The following is a 22,572-nucleotide window of genomic DNA, read 5'->3' on the forward strand; positions in this document are numbered from 1 at the left end:
CCCCTCCATGCCCCCTCTGCCTCAGGGGCCATGCCAGCCTCCTGCTGCAGCAGCAAGCAGGGAGCACCGGGCAGATGTGGCTTGGGTTCTTGCTGGTGGGACAGGGAGTGGGGAATTAAACCCCAGTCCATGCCAGTTCAGCCAAGGTTACTGCCATGGCTGTCCACCCCACCTCCCCAGCAGCACAGGTTCCCTACCGCTGAGAGCACGCTCTAGCACCCCCTGGTGCCTGGCTTGAGCAACTGCAGCATATGCCTGCATTTCCTCAGTCCAGAGGGAATGTCTGCACTGTTACAAATCTGTTCAACCAAGTAAGTTAGACTAACCTGCAAAGATTGTATCAACTCAGGCTCTGGCCTTATGAATATCTGTCCCTAGCCTGAGAGTTTTGATACTGACTTCCACAGAGCCAGGACTTCACCATACCCCTGCAATACTTGGAGACCTAAAAACAGAAAGAGGCAGTTAGCCTTCAGGCTAATACATGTTAGTTTGAAGTCAGGCAGAAGGCAGGGTGGGGTGATACCTTAAAGACCAAAGAGGCATACACTTCCATAAATGACAGCCTACTTCATCAAATGCATCAGGCCTAAAAATGAAGTTATTTTCTACAAGGTGAAGCAGGACTTTTTTAAGCAACTTGGAATTCCAGTGTAGTACCCACAGCAACATAAAGGTGCAGAAGGGCCAGTCAACCCATCAGCATTATACATAAATACAGTGCTAACTTTAAAGTTAGGTATTTTATAAAGCTGGCTTATCTCAAATGAAAAACAAAGAGAAACCTTTATGTCTTCTGAAGGTAAGATATGAAATGTTTAAGGTTTATTCATGTTTTCTAGCCTATGGCCCCTTTATGACTGTCATTCCATAGGAGTTAATTTTGTTTGGTTTTCTTTTCCCAGGTAGGCACCCCAACACAAGGTAAAATGAACAATGGGAAAGAGCCAAAAACCTGTTTAAACTGGTGCAGGTGTTATCACAAGGAATCATTATTTGTATTACCCTGGTTAGATGGCCATTGACTTCATTCCTTGCTCGGTAATTAGTTGTCCTGGGCAACATGAAATTGAGATTTTAGAGACCTCTGGCCTTCCTTCTCCCCAGGAGCTGTTGTAAAAGAAATGACATGGAAATTACTTCCTTCCACTGCAGCCCAAAAGTGACACAAATCTGGATGGGAAGACTTAAATCTATTAGTGTATTGAACACTTGTATACATCATGACAACAAATGTATTATGCAAAGTATTAAAATATTACATTAAAAGGGACTTACGTTACTGATCTCTTGCTTGCTAGGTTATCATTCATGAAAAATAAGAGAACTCCACCTAGCCTCAATGCTCACATCTTCCAAAGTACTCCATTAATTAAATAATTTCTAGTTTTGCATGAGTAAATAAAGCCAGTATCAAGAGCTTACCCGCTAGGGCTTTCCCTTCCTCCTCTATGAATTCTGACCAAGCAATTCATCTTTACATTCACATTTACCTTTGTTTGAACTCCTGCAAACAATTCTTTTTTGTCAAATAATAACCTATCTGTCAAATCACCTGGGTGTTACTAGAGTCAATCTTTGTCAGGGAAGGGAGGGAAATCAACTCTGGCATTTACCTGTGAGACTCTCAGGGTAGATACATAAACTGAGGAATTACTCCAACAGAACTGAGACACAAGGTCAGAATTTGGACCCTAGTGACTAGGTAGAATCCACAGATCCTGTATTTAAAAAAAAATCTGTATTTGAATTAAAATGCACATGCACCTAAAACATTAATCAATCCTATGGTATGCTACTGGCATACACAAAATACAGATTCACAACGTGCAAGTTTTAGTCTCAAAATACAGCTCAGAACATTAGCTATCTGTGTAACATAACTAAAGATTTCACTGATGGGATTTTATCTGATTGGGACAGGTAAATCCTAAACTAAGGGTATGGATATAAGAACAATTTGTCACAAAGCAGAAGTGGGGCTGATATATAAACTGTTGTGTGAAAAATGCCCAAATACACATTCCTAATCTGTGGACATGTCTCTCTACACATGCATTTGATCTAGGAGTAGTTTTCATAAACTATTCCAGGGTAAATTCTCCCAGGCAGGCATCTACATAGGCAGGGACTCAGGAGCAGATTTGCTGCTCATGGCAGCAATCTGTTCCTGCACCCACTGGCCCTGCACCAACCCCCTGCAGCAGCCAGGAGGAGCCCTAGGCTCTGCCTGGGTTAGCCCAGGGCCTTGCAGAGAGCAGCGGCCCAGGAGACAGGGCCCAGGGGGATGGCACATTATTCCCTGCCCCCAAGGGGCCTGCCTGATGCCACCAGAGCCCAGGTGGGGACAATGTCCCCCTGTCCTGGTAGTAGGAAGCTCCTGGTCCTGGCTCCCTGACTGGGGGCAGAAGACTTAGAAAGAGCTGCAGGGGGGTGGGGGCAAGTCCCAGCCTCCTGCCCTGAACTGCTGGTGGGGCAGCTAGCAGTAGGGATCGAGACTGTGGAGTGTGGACTTGGAGATCCTTATCTCTCAGCCCCAGCTTTGCCATTTCAATTGGGGATGGGGGGGGATGGGAAATCCTTATCTGCAACTGCAGAACTGGGGCTGGAAAATAAGGATCTCCCTACCCAAACCCCATGACTGCGGAGCTTGGGCTGGGAGATAAAGATCTCCCAGTACCGGCCCTGTGACCACAGAGCCGGCACTGGGAAATAAGGTTCTCCCAGCCCATCACTCCCCAGTTGCAATGGTGAAGCTGGGGCTGGGAGATAAGGATCTTTCAGCCCCTGCTCCCCAGTCATGATCTCAGAGCTCAAAGCTAAGAGCTCCCTGCTGCTAGGGGAAGGGGACGTAGTCCCTGCCCAGGCTTCAGTGGCAGAGTCCGTCCCGGCTGCAAGCAGCTCCTGGGGGCAGGGAGCAATGTCCCACCCCCTGCTGCTCAGGAGCACATTTGCTCCCAGTCAGGTATCTACATGAGTGGTACTGTGCAGTAATTACTCACAAATAAATTTGCTACTTGCATTTGCAGGTAGCAAATTTACTCACTAGTAGAGCAGTTTACTGTGCACTAAGCATGTGCACCTGTAGATGCTCACACTTACTGCGCAATAATGTGCTCTACTACACAGTAAAGTGTCTGGTGTAGACACGCCCTGTGATAAATAGAAGCTAAACCACAATAGCCAAGCCCTCAATGAGAAAGAAAAGGGTAACCTTCCAGGGACTAGAGACTCGAACATCACCCCTCAATCATTTTATCCCCACCAACAGCAGTCTTGCTGCCTGTTGCTAATGTAATCTATCAGTAAGCATGTATTACAGGTGCCCTATCTGTAGAGGATACAAGTCTATTATAACCCTGGTTAGAGAGCTTACATATCAACTGTAATACCAAACAGAAAGAGGAAGAGAAATAGTTCCAAACGGTGCTGCCCTAACAGCCAGAGTTTGGAAGCATCTTAAAGGATCAATAGCAGTCCCCATGCCAGTAACGGGTGGTGAGGCTAATCACTGGCTTTACGGTGAGGGCCAGTGCCATTCTGTAAAATATGTAAAGGCACCATCTTTAGGCAATATCTCCATTGCTGTTTACAGTATTGGGAAAGGAGGAGCAGAGAAGCTGTTGTAAACCAACATGACAAAAGCCAAAATCCTAACTTAGTTTCTCATGGAGTATACAATTTGTGAGTACAAATTCAGCCTGTGATCTTGAAACCTAGCATACAACAACTGCCCTTCATCTTAAAATAACTGTAAGGATCTCTTCAGAAGGTTAAAATTGAGGTTACAGTAATAGGTTGGTCAAACAAAACCTAGGGCTCAGGCCCATATTTCAGAACTCCAGGAATGCAACAAGTTTACATAACACCTTTGCCACTAACCTGTTATTAACCAAATCTCATTCTCTGCCCCATGTCTAACTTCTGTACAGAACAGTTAGGCATCTGTTCCACACGTTGAATCTCTTATTTCCTGTAACTAATGAAGTAGAAATCCTGGTTCATTTGACACATCTTTCTTCTTGTTTAATTATACTATGACTGACCATTAACCAGCTAACCTGGTTCTTTCACAGGAAAAGCAAGACCTACTTTCACCTTTCTGCATTTTTGCTGGAAATTATCTATACAGCTCTGCCTCCTCATTTTCTTTGGGCAAAGTTTTGAAAACCTTATTATTTTAGTGTTTGCTCTCAGATAAAAGTTTATATTTTTTTTCTAAACACTTTTTAGTCTCGGCCTTTTAAATCTTCAGCTCCTCTGAAATGTGGGATTCACCTGGAAATGGTACTGTGTGTATGGCTGGAATGGAAAAGATGGAACGTGTTAAACAAATGTCACTGGAAAGAAAAAAGAAGTTACCTCTACTCGAACACACACTGAAAGTGTAGATAACAGAACCCCGGGAACTTAAACACTTAAACTGCATCGTCTGTTAGGGACTTTCCCTCCATATTTTTTCACATCTGTATCAAAACAATCTTTTCTGGTAAAAAAGGACCTTCTGTCTTCCCTCACTCTTCTGTACAGATTGATATGAAATGTGTTTTACAGCTGGTAAAACTGGGCAAAGACTCACATACAAAGAGGTTCACTAATACTTTTAACAGTAACTGCATCTGAGAAAAAAAATATATTTTTATAAAAATATAAAAAACACTGCTCCTAATGGGGAGTTCTTCCCTATGCAACCAGAATTTCCTAGCTGCCAGATCATAACATTGCATGCTACAGTGCTCAAAGCAGATTGCGTAGTCTTCCCAATACTCCCGTGAAATAGGTGAGTAAATATTATAGACCCTGCTTCATTTTATATCCTTATATGTGAAGAGAGCGGACCATGGAGACATGATTTAACCAAAGCCATACAGCCAGCCACTGACAGACCTGGTACAGTAATCAGCTGTCCCAGCTTCTGGTTCTTTGCTGCTCAGATGAAAGACAATGTGAAAAAACCCTCAATCAATATTAAGAAAAGCTGAGTTTAGGTTGTCTATGCAGCCATAACTACCCTTATTACATGCATGCCTTATTAGACAGTCTTTAGTTACATATTCGTATACTATTTTTTCCACAGGGTACTTCCTTAAGGGTACAAGACTGACCTACTCTGGAATGACTTGTTTGTAGGACTACAGATATTACAAGGTGCGTAGTGAATAAAACAGAGGCTTACAGGAATAAAAAGGATAGTTGTGACAGTCTGTCCCAAATTATAAATTCCTTTTTGTTTTGAGAACTCATTTATGATGGCAACTTTCAGTAGAAGTGTCTACATCACAAAGATGCCATGCCCTCAAACACACCAGGCTGCTCTGTGCGGTCTCTCTCCTACATCAGGCATGGAGTAGCCATGCTGAAGGTGTGCTGCGGGAACACTAATTAGCCCTGTCAAGAGCCAATGTTAATTAGCTGTCCTACCATGCTACATGAACACGGCTACATTATTTCTAGTTTGGGAGAAGTAGGTCCTGTTTGAGAGCACTTCTGCCTGGCCCAGTTAGTCTGCAGCATAAACATGCCCATGTGGTCACACTTCATAGCAGGAGTCTACTGAGCAGCTGTCAACAACCAGCAGTCTTAAACTGGTGGGTTAACAGAGCGGCTGCTGCCGAATGTCACTGACTTAATCACCTTCTTACCAACAGCCAATACGGAGTTGAAGCTTAACATTGCCTGCAGAACAAAAACCAGAATGATTTACATACTGCAGTGAGGGCCAACCTGTTTGGCAGACATGTCATAAATTAGCCCCACATCCTCCCCAAGTGCCACTCTGAATCTCTTCACCAGACTAATCTGCTGTCCTTCTTTCTGCTCCATACCAGATCTGTTTCTCTGCTTCTTTCCCTATGCTCCCTGCCCAAACTGCTGCTTTGCTTTTTGCTTCTTACCCTATCTGTCCTGATCTACCATGTGCCACACACAGAGACTGTCCACGCCACTTGTGGCGCCCATGCTGCAGACTGGCCATCCCTGCCAAACTGCTTTTAAAAATGACGTGCTCCATTAAGAGAGAAACGGAAGTGCTGCCAGACAGGTTTGGTCCCCCAAGGATATTCCTGGGAGATATGCGTCTACAGTCTTGCACAGATCTGCAAGTGGGTTATCCACCTTCTTGGCTTTGCTCCCTGAGGAACTCCTTAGCTGGTCCTAAAGTTACACAAGCAAACAAATAAACCCACACACCCTTCTGCCTCACCCCAAACACTGGATGTGAAACCTTCAGCTCTGACTCCTGGCAGCAAGCAGTTGGACCCACCACTCCTTGTCTCCCAGCTTATTCTTCTGGGAGCTTTCTATAGCTCCTCGCAGGACATTCCCTCTCTAGCCAAATCCACAGCAGCTGAGAGTTTATTGTGTCACATTAATTTCACATGTAGATGCACCCACAGAGTGGAACAGAACATAAAATACTCTGCTGAACCAGGCCTAAGACATGTCAAATTAGCCACCCAAACTTAATGAGAACTTTTGGCAATTGGTTACTACACTCTGCATAGGACTGTTGCAAAGATAATGTCTGTGACACACCCCGATATTTTAAAGCTGAGTGCCACAGAAAAGCCTAGACGGATCTTAAGTAATTATATTCTGAAAATGATTTGAGTAGCTTGCAGTAGGTGAGGCCTAAGGCCACATACTGAAAAATGAGGAAAAACAATGTTTTAAACTACTCATTAAGTGAACATAGCCTATGGTGTGCCTGGAATGAAGCATGATCTGTGGGAAAGTGTGTTATCATGTAAAAGAGTGTATCATAATGCATGTGCACAAAAAGGGTTAAAATAAGGTTGCACGGGAATATACCTATACTATGATCTGAAGAAGAGTTTGACAGGTAAAGGAAAAAGATATACAACCTTCCAAGTCAAAATCTTGAATGTTACTTTTCAGACCTCATCAAATTTTAAATGGCTGAGCTCTATAGAAATCCTTCAAACACAGGGTTTTGCAATAGGCACCATAGCATGAACAGTGTTGACTATAAAGCCAACAGATTCACTACTCAGAGGGAAAAAAACATTGACTCTATCTTTCTGGAGGCAACAGTTTTAATCTCATCTTCAGTAAAATGTCTGCACAGTTAATAAGGGATTGCTGTTAGCTCAAGAGATGTCAGTGCCAATTCTACAAAGTAATTGATTTGAATTTTCCTGTGTGCCAACACTGATGTCAGATATATTTACCGAAGAAAATATGGGTCCAATTTATCAACCAACAACAACACTTATGTAGCACTTTGCAGTTTGAAAGTGATGTACAAATGTTCACTAATTAATCCTTACACCTGGTGGTAGGCACACATAATCAGCACTTTTTTTTACATGTAGTAGGGAAACAGGCACAAAGAACTTAAATCATTTGTCCATATTCACAGGAAGGCAGTAAAAGAGCCAGGACTGAAAATCAGGATTTTCCTGGCTTTCATTCCTGTGCTCATTCCTCTTAACCACAGATTTTCTAGCTGATGCTGCTATTAATCTTCTACATAAGTGTCATTCACAGATTAAGTTTTAAAGGCCATGGAAGACAACATGAAGTGTAAGTGCTATACCTGCATTGACAATTTCCACAGAGGGTTAACTGGGAGTTGCAATTGCAGATACAAATCAGAATTTGAGTCCTTTCATTCTACATCAGTGATGTTCAACTGGGCACCCAAACTGGACAGAGGGGGGTCCTGCCAGTCCGTAGGGGGTGCAGCACACACTGGATGCGGCATGCAGAGTCAGTGCACGAGGCCAGCCCCATGCCGTAGATGGATTTCATGGATCAACCCCACATGCCAAGTCTGGGGTGCATGTTAGATCTAACCTCATGGTCTGGAGCCTTGTGTTGGTACAGCCCCACGAACTGGGTCCAGCTGTGAACCAGTACTGCACTCCGACCCTATCAGGCATGCAGGGGCATGTTATCAAATGCCTGGGATTCCCCCAGGGGTCCAAACTTACAATTCACCTCTGTTTGCTAACAGACAAGCACACAGAGCCACAGCAATTAATGTTGCCGCTGCTCCCCCACTGCCAAATTTCCAGACCTGTGCAGAAACCACAGGTTGAATGCCTTGTCTCTATGGACCAGATCTGGCCCACCTGCTATACTTTGAGCACCATTGCTCTATCTGATAACATTCACTTTCAGGTTTCTTTTGTACTCAAAGCAACCAAATAGGCAGCTTTTATGAAGTAAGAGGTGTGTGAAGAAAACTAGCCAAAAGAGGAATTTTGGTGTGCCATGTTCATATTTATTCATAAAGGACATGATTTTTCCTAAAGCTACAAAGCTAATTCTGCAAAAGTACAGCAATGCATACATCCACCTCTAAATTATACAGCATGTTCCAACATGTTAACCTACCTGTATTTACACCATCTAAGAGCTCAATTGTCACTTCTGTAAGAACAAAAAGACATTTAATTCGAGCTGAAAATACTTCCTTAGCTGACAAGGTCCCATATCACTAAAAAGTGCATAAAATTGACAGCTAAACTTACACATACGAGCACTTTTGCTGAATTCATATGATCAGATAAAATGGATTCACAAGACCAGTTTCAGTCCCTACCAAAACAAACAAAGCTGACTGGAGGGAACTGAGTGACATTCTCTTATTCAAGTCTGTACCAGGGCTCTATCCCGGGAGATGGGAGAGGTCCATTCAAATACCTTCAGGCAAAGGAAGGATTTGAACCTTAGAGTGTGTAAAGAAGTTACATTTTTCATGACATGGCCCCTAAAAGTGCTCTGTAGCCATAACACAACAAACGTTCAGGGATGCAGAGCACTTTGAAAATGGCTGTTTGCACAAAAATCTAACCCTTGTCTGATGTAGTATCAAACAGAAGCGCTCTAGGACACAGCGCCTTAGGGAACTTGTGTACAGGTTCCCCGCAAGAGCTAATTTTGGGTGATTCTGCCTGCATCTCATGCAGCTTTACAGGGCTATCATAGAGAGAAAACAGAAAACCTCTGTCTCCTCCCTGCGCAGCCAAGTGAGGGAAGGAATTGAGCTCCTCCTGCTGCAAGTGTCCCACCCTGGCTAGGATGCTGGGGGGAGCCGGATCAGGCCTGCATGGCAGGGAGGGCTCCCTTCCCCACCCTGCCCCCTGTGAGAGTGTCTTGACAGCAGCAGCCTTGTGGCTGCTGCACCCAGAGTTGGGGCAGGTGGTGGCAGAAAAGAAAGCCCCCCACCTCACGGGGGGGCTGATTTATTCTCAGTTTAACTTACATTCTTTATATTGTCCTGGCAACTAAAAGGAGCTTTGTTTACAACTTACAAATTCCCTCTACACTGTGGGTGCATCTATACCAGATGCTTTACTGTGCACTAGTGTCTACACATGCACATGCTTACTGTGCAGTAAAAATTGCTACTCGCAAGTAAATTTGCTACCTGCAAATTCCAGTAGCAAATTTATTCATGAGTAGTTACTGCACAGTGACATACACGTAGACACCAACCGGGAGCAGATTTGCTCCCAGTTGGGCCTGCCACTAAGGGGTCAGCCAGCCACAGGGAGCCTCTCCTGCCCCAGGGCTGGACTGGCTCTATGCCTGCCCCAGCCCCAGGCCTGCAGACAGTGAGCCCTGGGGCACACGTAAGAAGCCTGACACCACAGCAGGCCACTATGTCTGCCTGTGCAGGCCAGCTGTGCCAGCTTGCCTGCACCCCAGAGCCACTGCCTGGCCCCACAGTGCCATGAGGCTGCTAGGCCCACACTGTCCAGTCCTCCAGGCTGCTCCAGGCTCCTGTCCATCCTGCCAGCACCCAAGCCCATCTGCAGCTCCTGGCCACTGAGGCCAGCTCCAGCTGCCCACAACCAACCCCTCAGCAGCCTGCCTGGTGCCTGCAGGTGCTGTGGGGCATCACCTCACTGCACGGCTCCCAATCCCATGCCATGCCCCTGCACTGGGCACTTCAGGCAGCTGCCCAGGGACAGCACAGGGACAGCTACACAGAGGCCTGGAGAGCCAGTGTGGGAGCCTCGGTGGCCTCATTGTTGCCTACACCACCCACCACCACCCAGAGCCCCCAGATGGTCACAGGAGGAGACTGGTGACCTCATGACACTGTGGAGCGAGGCGAAGGTGCAGCGTCAGTTCACGCAGGGCGGGCGCTCCAACATATCACTCTATGCAGGGCTCTCAGGCCAGATGCTGGAGCATAGGCAGGACCATTCAGCATGGCAGTGCCACGTAAAGGTCAAGGCCTTGAGGGCACAGTGGGTCACCATCACTGACCACAATCATTGGTCAAGGAGTGCTTGTAAGTCCATGTCCTTTATGCGGCAACTGGACACCATCATAGCACCCTGGGACCCAAGTTGCAGCCATGCTGTGTATGCAGTATGGACAGCTGCCTGAGCCGCCACTCCACCTGGCATCTGCAGTGATATGTCACTGGGAGGGGGCCCCTTGGGGTGCTAGGAGCCTGTCCTGCCAAACTCCCCACCCCCAGCCTCTACCAGCAGCTCAAGGAGCCCATGCAAGTACCTGCCCCAGTAGCTCTGCAGCCTCAGCCCCAGCCATGTCACCACCAGCCACCAGCAGTGCCAGCATGGGGGGCCCACATGCCGCTCCTCATCATCTGATGAGTCCACCAGGAGCTGCATGCTATTGCCAAGCCAGGACCCACCAGAGACACCAGGCATGCCAGCCCTGTGCCCACATGGTAAGCCCCACACTGGGGGGGAGGGTCCTCCCCACCCCAGCCCCTGTCCTTGGCAGCCAGGATGCAGGCTTGGGGTCACCACTGCCCATGCCCGGGGCCTTGCAGATGTACCAGCTCCACAGAAGGAGGACCCAAAACCACACCCTCCTCCTGGATCAGCTAGGGACAGCTGCGGAAGACCATCTGGTGGACATGTGGCCCTAGAAGGCAGACGATATCACCCATGAGGACACTTGGGACTAAGCAGACTGAATTCTGGGCACAGCTCCTAGCCCTGGAGCATGAGCACACAGAGGCCCTTCAGGAAAAGGGTTCACTCATGGCCAGGGCAATAGGGCCATGGAGAATGACTCTTGGGTGCTGGATGCTGTCCTGCTCCTGGGGGTCACCTTCATGCAGCCCCCTGCCCTGCCCCCAACCATAACACCACCTGCCCCTGCCACCCGCCCACCACCCAGCACCAGGCCCCCTTGTGGGCCTGGGCAGAGGTTCAGTGCCACTTCCAACAGTCAGGAGCCCCTGTCCCAGCCCATACCCCATGGCCACCCACCCCTGAAAGGCACCCACACAAACCAACCCATTGTTCTAAAGAATTTGCACAGGGAAGAGGGTGTTTTATTGTTGGTGGGTGTAGTGGGCGGTGGAACGGCTTTATTATTGGGGGGGAGGGTCTGATTCTTGGGGAAGGAGAGGGCGGGTCTGTTTCACGTGGGGGGAATAAAAAGTGTTGTTCTGAGATGTCTGTAGTGGGCATAGGCTGCTGTCCAACTGGGCTACAGTGGGGGTGGCCTGAGTCATCCTGAATGTCTCCAGCCACTGCTTGTCATCCCAGATCTGCAGGCCCAGAGGTGGTGGAACTGGAGGCCCAGGAGGGTGAGGGCAGTCCCAGTGGCGGAGTCTAGCAACCCATTGTGGCATCCCTGCTGCCAGGGTCTAGCAGGACAGGGTCCAGGTGGCAGCTGCATGGTGGTGGCAGCCCTAGGATAGCACAGTGTGGCTTGGCAGGCAGTCGCTGCATGTGGAGGAGCCAATAGGGCCCAGATGGTCATAGGCCAGGTAGCAATCAGTGTGGCGGGCAAGCAGGGTGGCTAGCAGGAATGTGGGGAACAAGGGCTGGAGCAGCTGTGGCATGAGGAGGCAGAGACAGTGATAAGACAGCTGTTACATACTGCCACTGCACTGTGCATGCTGCTCCTAGCCAAGGAAGTGGCTGGCCAGGGATTAGGGAGTCGGGTAGCCATTTCTAGATGGCTGCCAGTGGCTGGCAGCTGTGGCCAGAGCCTCAAGCTCCCCTTGGAGGTGGCAGGGACCCATTACAGGGCTGCAGGAAGTGGAAGCACTGTTCCCATGTCCCTGTATGTGTAGATACCTGCCCAGGAGTGTTTACTCATGAGTATACTGGCAAGTAAACTGGTCCCAGATCAAATGCATGTGTAGATGCAGCCCATGAGAACAATTTAAGGAGAACATTAAAAATTCAGTAGTGAATCAGCTCACAGGCCCATCTAGCCCAGTATTCCAGATCTCACAGTGACAGAAAGTCAGTATGCAGATTAATTCTTCCCCTGTACCTCTTACCGTATAGCCTTCAATACCTATTCCTAACCTGGAGATAGTACCCCTATTACCATGTTTAACAATTACTGAATGACTTGTTCTACATCAATTTGTTTAATCTTCTTTTTCACCTAGTTAAATGCATACGAATTAAGCCCTTAACAGTTAAAGCTGTATTTAAATCCCTTAATTACCAGGAAGACAAATATTGATTAAAACCAAATTAGCACTTATAGGAAGGTCTACTTTTCTGGACAATAATAATTAAGTTTGGTTAATAAGTGTTAGAAGGACTTAATTAACATTACTATTTCTTTAAGTGTTAGGGTTAACATCCCAAGTGTTTTCTTCCCCAAGTCCATCTCATTCACCAATGCTTTGTTAAAAATTTCATGCTATAAAGGTTAAAACTGTGCTAAGCTCCACCTTTCAACTCATTTAAGTGATGCTGGTACAAAAGAAATGTTTCATTTTTTAAATGTAGTCATCACTTAAATCATGGGTGTCAGCATACTGCCCATGGGACCCACCCCACAGAGCTGTGTCATCCAGCCCACAGCCTTGATGGCGAGAGGGCGGGGGGTAGGACAGTTTCCTGCAACAACAGACAAGTGCCCTGGTGAGAGCTGCAGTGCTGGAGCACTGTGGAAAAGAGCCCAGTATCATGACTTACTCCTGTGGAGGCAGCTAAGTGCCTAGATGAGAGCCGCAGCACTGGAGCGCCAGCAACATCATGGGAAGAAGCCCAATGTTCTCATATCGGGAGCAAGGGGCCCTGAATGCCAGACTTCTTCCCTCCAGGTCCTAGATTGGAAGGGGAGGGATTTATGGGCCTGATTCAGCCCACAACGTAGGCCCAGCACCATTCAGCTGGCCTATGGACAGATCCTGTACCACTCATCTGGCCCAACCTCACCTAGTTGCATATTAACTTCTGTACTCTTGTTTTCCTTCTTCATGCTATCTATAGCTTTAAGATCTCGATTTCTAAAATCACTGACTTCTGTTGACTTAAGTTTGTGTTTATTTTCTGTGTGTAAATTGTGGATGGCAGTTACTGTTTCACTTTTAATGTACAACATCTAGGAATGTTACCATCCTCTACCTACAATAAAAGGAACTATGAAGAATAATCATTTATTAGATTTTTTTGTTCATCTAAAATACTCGCTCCACATAGATTTGTTTTTTCAGGATGCATACATTTGATTTACTGTGCAAAGTCTGACTAATGATCTCTTTATCAGAGATCCTGCCTGGAAGAACACTTAATACCTGCTGCATTATAAAAATGTAAAAAAATAACCTCATAGCCAACCTAAAATGCAGTATGCAAAGAGATAAACATTCCTTCCTACAAAGATCAGTTTACTCCCTGAAGCATGACATTTACCTTCTGTTCTTCTTTGTTCACATAGCTGCAAATGATATAATTTACTTTTAAACAAAAATCCAGCAACAATATTTAACAATTTTGTGCTCACATTATATGTTGTTTTAGCCTCGACTGATTAATGTGAGTTTGAAATGCATACAGAAGTAGAGACTTGTCCTACTTTGTGTTTAAACCATTATAGTTTTGCTGTATATGGAGCATGAAAATTAAGGGACATGCGCATTCACTAGGATGGGAACAAAGGTGCAATACCTGGTTATGAAGCAGAGAGCAATAAATAATAAAAGATTAAATCTGACACCCAAGTGATCAACTTCTCCTGAGAAAAACGGGGTTATCGGAATGCATCTGCCAACTGACGTTACGTTAACTTCAGTGATATGCAATTAAAGTTCACTATTCAAACAGTTGTTAACGTGTACATGCCTAACTAGGGGTTATCATCTGTTAGAAAGGGCAATCAAATGGAGCTGTCAATAAGATGACAGGCTCGTATCTCAGTTGGTAAAAAATAAAAAAGTCCTTGCTGGAAGTTCCTAAAGAAGAAGGGCTAGGTACAAGACATGCAAAGGAATACAAGGGTTCTTTCCTGAACCTGAAACGGCTTTTCTTTTCCCAATTGCGAGCTCTCTCGCCAAAATTAGCATTCTGGCAGCCCCTAGGCTTTTGCAGAGGGAGGCTAGAGCCCCTGAAACATACAGCTATTTGTGCTGGAGTACAAAGTACACCGTCAAGGTGTGTTTGTTGTGGAAGACAAAAGAAAAGCCCCAGAGTCAAAGCAAGCTAGTCACATGCCACATAACCTGTTCCACTTCTAGTTTGCTCAACACCCTGCTATTTGACTTATTTTTCCGTTTGGGTTTTTTAAGGGTGATTTTAATGCAAAACACTGTTTTTCTAGATACTCTTAATTAGAGCAATTAATTTTGCAAGGGTAGAGGTTCATAATAAGATTGCATTTGTATTGCCTAAGACAGGAATGCTGTAAAGTAAAAATAGATCTTCAGGTATGGGGTTGTGAAATATAATTCACTCTTCATTCTCTGTTATTCATGTGCATTAATGGCAGAGATTTGATGGATTTTCATATGGTTTTACGATAAGGGAAAGGAAAGGGTACCTTTTTTTATCCAGGTAATGGATTAGAGGATCTGGGTCAACGTGATAATTTGCTCTCAGGGAAAAAAAAATTACTGAATTGAGCGCTGTGTTGCCTGTTTGCTTTGAATACATTTGTAATTGGATTTCTTTGCAATTAGCTTGCTCTAGATTTATACAAAAACAGACCACAGGCCTCCTCCTCTGGATGGAGCCATATTGGAGTAGTCAAACTTCCCTAGTTTGCTAAGATTCAGATACTTTCCCTCTCCCTGCATGTTTTGGGTAAAGCATCAGTTAGAGGACAATGCCAGGCAACTCTCTAACCATGACAGGCTGGGAACACTATGCACATAGTGGCAATGACAAGAATGAACTAGACGTTGCATTACCCGATACAGCAGATGGAGGCAGTGGACCTCCCAGAGCACAGTGCTGAGATCTGAAAGCTAGCTGCATTTTCCCTCTATTTCAGAAACTTTTAACTAGAGCTCTGTATAGAGCAGGGGCACGCAATTATTTCGGGTTGAGGGCAGCTTAACAAATTTTGGCAAGGTGTCACGGGCCACATTGGTAGCCCCACCCCCCGGTCTCCACATTGGGACCAGAAATCCTGTCGCCACTGGAAGTCTCTCTCGTTGCTGCCCCTGCCCCAAATACTCCTTTTGGGAGCAGGGGTTGCTATCTTAGAACCAGAAAAAAATGCAAATCATACACTAGAAAGTCCAACACCTACTATATTTTTGTAACCCAGGCAGTACTCCAAGATGTACTCTCTCTCTAATTGAAGGGATCAGAGCAGGTGCACAAGCACTGTGGGAGGTGTAGCGACTCTCCTCCCCCCTATACAGCAGAGCCAGATCACCAATGGGGACTTAACCATATACGTTTTAATGAGAGAACAGTAGTGGGAACATAACAGGTATAAACCAGGGGGTAAAGGGGACACTACAACACCCTGGTGGGGGCAGGATTCAATAAAGGTTAGATGCACACAATCATAGCCATATTCATCCAGTTGACAAAAGACAGGGTTAACAAAATAGAAAACACAAACAGCAGAACAAACAATATTGGTTGGTGAAATATAAAAGGCACAAAGTATAAAACGTCAAATAACAAGAAATATAGGGCCTAGGTACCTGGAGGGGGAGGAAAGAGGGAAAACACGACCCCTTTCAACTGCAACAAGAACTTCTCCATGTTACTTCATTCACCCCAACTTATCCCAGCTGGAACTTGAACTCAGATCTCCCACATGGTAGGCAGAAACTCTACCAAACAGCCACCAGTACTGGTACCACTGCCAAGCTGTTAGGGGTCTTGAGCCCCTGCCTCATGTCGAGCTGCCTGGCCACTTGCTGGAAGAGCTGGAAGCAGAGCTGGGAACTTCTCAGGTCGCTGCTCAGATCCTTGCTAGAGCTGGGAAACCTCTTCTGCTGGCCACAGCTTCTCATATGGGATCCTGGAGCCCAGCAGGGAGCCTCTCCTGCCAGCCGCACGCCGTGCCGCTGAGGGTCCCACTGCTGCCTGCAGGTCCCACTCCTTCAGGTGCTTCTGGGGCAATTGCTCCCACCCTGCTGGCCCAGCTCTTTGAAGCTCCTTCCTTGTGGTCCTTCGCTGGTCTCTCTCTTGAGTCAGCTGCGCTACCTGTTTTATCCCCCTCCAGGTGACCCAAGGGGCCAATCAGGGGACATGGAAGGTGAGTCTTTGGGGCCTGATTGGTGAGGAAAGGGAATCCCAAGCCCTCCAATCTTCTTTTGCCCTTTCAAAACCCCTGGGCTAAATCACTACCAGCTAGCCCATCACATCTTAATTTTATTACAAAAAATATTTGTCATGACTTGTATTTTATGTACTGTATATACAAGGAATTGCATAAGAACTCAGAAATAGAGTCTCACTCTTCTACACTGTGTGTATGGTGGAGTGTGGCTGGGGGTGGGCATGTGTATATGGTGGAGGTACGTGGGGGGTTGAGAGAGGGTGTAACTGCGTAGGGAGGAATAGGGTATCATGGGGTATACATCACTGGAGGTTGTGGGGGCAGGGTGTGGGTGTGAGGGTGGGGGATGTAGGGACCCCACACACACTCACCCCATGGCATGCAGACCCTATTGCCGGCAGCAACAGCTGGCGGGGAGGTCAGGGTGCTTGTGCCCAGTGCAGACACCTGGTGGGGCATGGCTCCAGTCAATGCTGCGCACAAGGGGCGGGGAGTGCAGCCTGCCCAGCTGCCTCTATGGCCGGGGCTCTGCACCACGCACCTCAAACTCCTGAACTTGCAGCAGGGGAAGCCCCACGCTGGAGCCGGCTACCTCCCCTGCTCCTGCTGTGCAGGTCCCTGCACTTCGCCGGGGTGGAGGGACCCCACCTCCTGCTTCCCCACAGACTCCCGTGCCAGGCTTCCCTGCTGTGAATGTGGAGCTGCAGGCGCATGGCACAGAGCCCCTGCGATAGAGCCAGCCAGCGCTGCACTGGGGGCGAAGACCACAATCTGCCCAGCCACCTCTATCACAAGGGCTCCGCACCATGTGCCTGCAGCTCCCACACTTGCAGCAGGGAAGCCCCATGTTGGACTCCATGGGGAAGCAAGGGAGGGGCTCCTCCCACTCCTAGTGGAGTGCAGGGACCTGTGCAGCAGGGCAGGGAAGGCAGCTGGCTCCAGTGCAGGGCCTCCCCTGCTGCGAGTGTTGGACCTGCAGGTGCACAGCGTGGAGCCCCGGTGATAGAGGCAGCTGGGCAGGCTGCACGCTCCCCCCGCATACAGCACTGGCTGGAGCCATGTCCCACCGAGTGCCTGCACTGGGCATGAGCACTCTGAGCTCCCCACCTACTGCTGCTGCTGGCAGCAGGGGCTGCACACCATGGGGTGAGTGTGTAGGGGGCCTCTACACGCCCCCCCTCACACCCATGTCCTGGCCCAGCCAAGCTCCATGCTCCCGCCACCCCACTGGGAGCAGGCTCTGCCTTTCCACCCAGCTGCAATTCTGCAGCTCCCCACCAGCCCCACTGCTTCGCTACCTGCTGCCCCAAGCGAGTTGGACTTCCAGGAAGCCAAGCAGGTTCCTGTGGGGTGCTTGCAGCAGGACCTCCACTTGGAAGTTGCTGCTGGCTTGGCAGAGCCCTTCTGCCAAAGAGGGTGAGAGTGAAGTGCAATAGGGTATGTTGAGGGGGTGTACATGAGGGTGCCTTGCTCCCAGCCTCATGGGGAGAAGGGCTGGGCAGGGCACAATTCATGGGGGGGGCACCTCAGGCTGGATGAAAGTGCCTGGCAGGCTGGATACAGCCCCTGGGCCATATTTTGCCCACCCCAACAATAGAGTCAAGTGCATTTTGAGCTGCTAACACTATTTGCTACAACAGTCTCATTCAGGTCAATGAGACAAGACTAGGACTGCATTTTTTAAAGAATTAGATGACTGTATAGCTTTTAATGTCTGTAACTAATTATGCATGTTGAAACTATGATAAGGGTAACCACCATCCTTCAGGGCATAATTTGTGAGGGTCAGAGAGGCACACTTATTTCCATCATTGCAATTTTAACATTATCCAACTGGCTAGGTGCATGATAGATGTATTTTTGTCTTCCTCTGAAACATTAGTTAATCACCACTGCTGCAGGCTCATAGTTGATAATTATACACTGGTCTATCAAGGCAACATGCATATTCAAATATTTAGGAGGGCTCTATATTCCACCATCTGGAAATCAAGCCTTAGTTCAGAATAAAATTAATTACTCCTTTAACGCTTTTAAGAACTCAATGGGTATTTATACACATGCTCAGGAAGGTGGGAGGAAGAGGGTGCTTTAATTAGAACAGCTCCAAGAGCCACTCTAATTAAGCCTCCCAGAGCATCTCGTGTATCCATGTCCTCACACTGAAAAATGGTGGTGGGGGCACTTTAACTAAAGCTCATTTAGGTAAAGCTCATTTGATGAGTTAAAGCACCCCACCACCATTTTACAGAATGAGGATACTGATAAACATGACACCAGAGTTTGCTGAAGCATGGTAGTTACCACACTCCAGCAGACTCAATTAATCCAGCACATCAAAGCAGCTGCACTGCAGAAATCCACAAAATTTCATAGAGAAAAAATTTTGAATGGCAATACTGGAACTATAAATGGCCCATAAGCTGTGACCAGAAAGTGAGCATTCTTTTCCTCCCTTGTAAAGATTTAAACTATAGATAACAAATGAAATGAAGTGAAACACTGCACCTACAATCAGTGTCAATTTCTTTTATGCCTAATCCAGGGCGGGACTAAGCATTTTGATCTTATTTTCTCTATCACCTATACGTACAATTTTATTAAGTTGTAAGAAAAATGTTCCTGGGATATCCACCATGCTGTTTATCTGACAGCTGTCATGATCAAACAAGATGTGCTTGACAGTAAAACACATAGCTGTAAGCAGAACAAATACACGTTTGTTAAAACAATTATATTTTCCATATATTTTATATACAACCATTCATTTCATTCCTATTCCTGTTTTTCACACATCTATCACATCTCACCAGAATTTGCTCCCTGCTTTACCAACTGAAGTCTGACGAACTTACTCCTTTGCAAACAACGAGCAAAAGATGAACATAACGTGTACATTTCAAAATATAGCCTAAAACTGGAATGCAAAGACTGTTTGAGAATCTGATCACTGATTAATATGTAAAAATATTGCCACACAACAGCACAATATGGCAGGGAGCTGAGCCAGACAGCACAGGGACCATACCAAACCCAGCCCATGTGGCCTAAACATTCTGAAGTGCAACTGATTAAACATACATTGTGGGTCAAATTCTGTTCTTGATATGTACACACAGCTTTTGCCAACATCCGCCTCTATACAGCTGGTGGCAAAACTTGGCCTCAAACAATTGCAGGTCAAATAATTAATCAAAATTATATCATCTCCTCTTCCCCCCACCAATATCAGCTTTAAATCTGTTTTTTATTTTTTCCATTGTTAAGCAAGTAACCATTTAGCAGAGGTCAGAATTGTATGGCCTTTCACAGAAACAGTCACACTGAGCTACCAAGCTACATTATGTAACAGTGGGTTTTAACTGAGGATAACTCATTTAGAAAGCAGACAAGCTGAGAGTTAAATGTATTTAACCCTGCTGCACAGGTTCCTCCCCTTCTCCCACTTTTGCCAGTCTTTATTGAGGTTGAGATCTCCTATGATCCTATGTGATTTAAAGCAGAGCTATTCCCCCACCCACCTCTTGCAAGCTACATGCTGCCTGGACCACACACGCTATGAGGGAAGGCCCCTCCCTGCTGCATGGGCTGTGCCAACCCTGGGTGGCTCCCCAGGCAGTTCTGGCAGCAGTGACAGCACATGGCCCTGCCAGGCCCTTCCCCAATGCATGGCAGTGGAAGAGGGGACAGCAGGGGCCCAGGGGCTACATGTGAATGAGTCACAGGTGACATGCAGCCCACAGGCCACCAGCCAGACAGCCCTGAGTTACAGTATCTTTCAAAACATTTTTCTTCCAGGATAAAACTCACCTTCATCTGTAACACTTTGGTAAGTGAATTTGCCTTATATGTTGCCTAGCCTTTATGTATGAATGACCAAAATCTTTAGAGGTTTCAGTTGGACTGTGGGCCACTGAAAAGATTGTTTTTTCCTGTATTATACAAGAATGTATGCATTGTGTGGTGTTCACAAAAGATGCAAACCCTGCAAGTCAGCTCACAAGCTTCCCTGACACCTCTCCCCGCCTTCCCCCCGCAAACCACTGTCATCTTTTATGGGTGGGGGACCACATGTGTGGGAAGCAGTTTGGAGACGAACACGCCTAGGGTGCATGCATCAACGCTTCAACAAAACGCTGTGAAGTAATTCAGGGCTTTGGCCCCTTCTAATATGCTCAGCATGCATGAAGTACTGTTTATAATGTATAGATAGTATACTATTTACGATTCAGGTAATCCAGCAAAATGATAGATATTACATTATATTGTTTATAATTCAAAATGCCTGACAAACAATTGACTCATTTTCCCATCAACCTTGTAAAATAAATGGGAAATATTTAGGTCCTCATCTAACAGATGGGAAAACACAGGGAAGGTAAATGACTTGGCTAAAGCCATGCGGAGTCTGTCCACATTGTCCCTTCTTGAGACCTGCATGGAAGCATTCTCAAGCAAGCTCTGCTCATTTACCCCTGCCCTCAGATGCCAAACCTAGTAACAAGGAGCGAAACCACTCTGGAGTCACCCCCTGCTGCAGCCACGTAGAGACACCACAAAACAGCTACCATATTTCCAAGTTGGACGTATCTGGGCAGGTTGTGATTCCTCCTTGTGAAGCTACAGAAGAGATGTGGACACATCCTCACTGAGTTAGGCTACAGTAGCCAGGATGTCTGACTACTGACCTGTTACTGAATCGTTCCCTGAGTTTTTGCTATAGCTGAGTGAAACACAACATATGCAGTGCGCAGGCACGTGTTCATACTTTTTTTGGTTTCACTACACTCAGTTTCAGGTTTAAACAATGCTAAACTATAAAGTGACCCTTAGGCATAACTACGTATTCAACCCAGTTCTAAGCTAAAAACATTTTTTTAAAAACCACTACAATTATTCCATGTGGTTCCTTCCCAAGGCTGTACAACACAGCTTCTCAGTAAATCCATATACTTCAGGGAGTGAAACACAAGCCCAGCTTTGTTCCAAGTCGCTGGCATAGCTTTAGTGACATTTCCATGCTCAAACAGAATGATACCTATTATACTGTTAAATACATAAACACCCAGGGAGGGTGGGAAAAAATTTAAATTAATTTTTAAATGGTTTTAATTAAAAATAATCCCAGCTATTTGTAATTTACTTAGCTATGCTGTATGAATGAGCAATTTTAAGACGGACTTCCTTAACTAATGTATAGCTATAGCAGCCCATTCTGAGTAGGCAGACAAGAGATTTTCCCCTGACCTCATAATATTAACACTTTTATATAGGCCTTCTACTTCAAAAATGTATTCTACCTCATTGACAGCTAAGTCTTGCAGCCTTTCTAGCAAGAATTTCAGTTGTCAGATTGTAGGAGCACACCTGCATTTACTATAAGGACTGAAAGGCTGAACCCCAACTGAGCCTGCCTTCTGGCAAACAAACATTATTGAATAAGCCAACCAATTGTTACCACGGGTAACCAGAGAACTGAAGAAGCCCTTCTGTTAACATTTTATTTGTAAAAATAGAACAGAAATGCTTTGGATTTTAAAATAAGTCTAGAATCCAAAGTTCTGACATGCACTTTGAAGATTGAGCAAGAAAAAAAACAGAGATACGGTCAGAATTAAATTTGACTTGAGTTTCATTTAAGCATTTTGGACTCCAAATAGAGAACACAGTGACCAGCAATCTCCTGAAGGGAAATACGAAGCCCAAAAGATTTTATCTCTTATCTAGACTGAATGGCTCATTTAACAAGTAACAGAAGAATAACTTTAAAACCACACCTGTTTGTGCACAACACAGCAAAGGACTCAGTCCTTCACAAAAATCATCATTTGAAATTCCGTTCTCAAAAATGCAAATCTTCAAAACTGCACTTTTCAGTGTGAAAATTTCTGTTCTCCAGGGGCTTACATTAATTTGGTTCTACTTACTTAAAAATTTAGCAGTGTTGCTGTGTCTTATCATACAGAAGTTTCCACCTGATTCAAAGCATCAGACATACACCTATGCGCTAAGCTTGGGAGATACTACATTTGATCTACTTTCCATTCATGCAGGAACATAATGGGAAATGTTTTTTCTTTGAACCCACAGAATCCCAGGTACTATACATAAGCACAAACA

The 22,572-nt window shown here is 46.0% G+C and overlaps 1 protein-coding gene across 12 annotated transcripts in view; it reads right to left on the reverse strand.

Annotated features, from left to right (window-relative positions):
- The window catches only part of LYPD6B (LY6/PLAUR domain containing 6B), a 131,595-nt gene that overhangs the window by 101,067 nt on the left and 7,956 nt on the right, over positions 1-22,572 (reverse strand). For 6 of the 12 annotated variants that reach the window (XM_090045793.1, XM_090045779.1, XM_090045785.1 and 3 more), the window contains exon 2: positions 1,006-1,110. The exons of 2 other annotated variants lie outside the window; for them this stretch is intronic. The gene's annotated coding sequence lies outside the window, so the exon portion shown is untranslated. Of the gene's footprint in view, positions 1-326; positions 446-1,005; positions 1,111-22,572 lie in introns of all 12 variants that reach the window. 4 more of the 12 variants (XM_090045794.1, XM_090045792.1, XM_090045782.1 and 1 more) reach the window with 1 other exon arrangement.

Source organism: Crocodylus siamensis, chromosome 4 (assembly GCF_052110815.1).
Source record: "Crocodylus siamensis isolate JL-2025a chromosome 4, ASM5211081v1, whole genome shotgun sequence".
Classification (NCBI taxonomy): Eukaryota; Metazoa; Chordata; order Crocodylia; family Crocodylidae; genus Crocodylus; species Crocodylus siamensis.